This window comes from Limulus polyphemus, unplaced genomic scaffold (genome assembly GCF_000517525.1).
Source record: "Limulus polyphemus unplaced genomic scaffold, Limulus_polyphemus-2.1.2 Scaffold2114, whole genome shotgun sequence".
Classification (NCBI taxonomy): domain Eukaryota; kingdom Metazoa; phylum Arthropoda; class Merostomata; order Xiphosura; family Limulidae; genus Limulus; species Limulus polyphemus.
In genome coordinates this window covers 176,245-177,924 of record NW_013667724.1, presented here as the reverse complement: position 1 = coordinate 177,924, position 1,680 = coordinate 176,245, and the positions used below count along the sequence as shown (strand labels likewise).

Sequence of the window (1,680 nt, the reverse complement as noted above, 5' to 3'; positions counted from 1 at the left end):
GTTTCAGGATGTAATGTAAGAACGAAATTTCAGAGTGTAGATTAAGATATGTGGAGCACAGGTTGTAAGCTCTGTTTAGTAAGCATGTAACAAGGTTTCGTTTATACGTAAACGGGATAAAGCTATTAAAGTGTGTAAGGAGACCAGTGGACGTCTTTTTCCGGTAAATTGATGTGGAAAATCCATTAGCATTACGGTTAATGAGCATGTCTAAAAGTAAATTATTATTATATTCAACGTCACATGTAAATTTAATGGCACAGTATCATGATTGTATAGTCTTTGAAACAAAATGAGGAGTGCGTCAGTATTGATTGTTGGAGATAGAAAATAATTTTCTAGTTTGTTGGCAAATGAATATCGGTTTTGCCCTAAAAAGTAGCAAATCAGATGCGAGTATATCAAAAATAAAACAGATACTTGTTATTAATTCATTGCCTTACTATTTGTTACTTAAAATTTTGGTTCATTTATACTTTTTATGTGTGTGTGTGTGAATAATGAAAAACCCATAATGCATATTTGTCCTGGGCTGTCAGTCAGACCAGTGATAATGTTGACAATGCTAATCACTTCAAGATTTTCTCTTCTTCACTATATGGGCCCAAAGAATCCCCAAAAAGTGTTAGTCTCCAATAATTATTGCATTAATATAAGTCATTCCCCACCCTTAGAACCCCTGATTGTAACCCATAAAGATTTAATCTAATATTTCTGTCTTCAATTCTAACCGGGTGTAGTTCATAAAATGTCACTCCACCCCTCTACTAAAAATATCGCTATTAAACTTATAGCCTGGAATTCCAAAATAATTCCTGTTACCAGGTTTTTCTGGTTCTAATCAGGTTTCAGTAATTTCTGTTACATCATAATCCTCCATTTCAACTATAGCTTAGTAAGCACCCATTTTGTTCCTAATACTCCTAACATTAGAGTGTTAACAACTAAGCTTACATTTGAAGGCACTATGTTAACCCTTTCTATACGGGTCACAGGTGAAAGGCCATGTCATCGCGTTTGTTGACTCGCATTCAAAATTTTATTTCATGAATTTTATCAATAAGTTTGATATCAAACTATAGATTATAATTCAAATTTTAGAACTATACATTACTCAATTCGTTAATTTAAAAGTAAATATCAAAACACAGATAAACATTGATTTTTGTGTGTCATGTGGTACATTGAATGCAGCATTGGTTCAAATTAATACTAAGTCTATAGTTTCATAGGAATTAGAAATTCAAATTACAGATTTTGATAAGCTAGAATATAAAATAAAAAGTTCTTATCTTTTCCATTTGCTAAGATATTACTCACTTAATAAATCAAACATAAACACTTAATTCTATATATGACATGAATAACCAATCAGAAGCTGGTTTTCTAAGCCTTTCTAATGTATCTAACATGATTTCTTTCTTTTAAATCGAGATTTCAATGAGGTAGGTTGTATCTTTGTAACTTCTGTATTGTTAGCTAGGCACAGGTGAAAGATCAATAAAAAAAAAAAATGTATAATGTTATGAGATTTAAGCTATTTCATCTGAACATTTTGTTATTGTGTTATAATTTGTGTTCTTTCTAGAGTGAAAGATGCATTATTTATGTTTATTTCCAAGTTTTTTATGCTTGTTGTGAGATTGGTCAAATTTACCAAACCTGTACTGGAATTAATTA

At 30.8% G+C, this 1,680-nt stretch overlaps 1 protein-coding gene across 1 annotated transcript in view; it reads left to right on the top strand.

Annotated features, from left to right (window-relative positions):
• The window catches only part of LOC106465988 (eukaryotic translation initiation factor 3 subunit A-like), a 45,100-nt gene that overhangs the window by 4,827 nt on the left and 38,593 nt on the right, over positions 1–1,680 (top strand). The gene's annotated exons all lie outside the window — the stretch shown is intronic.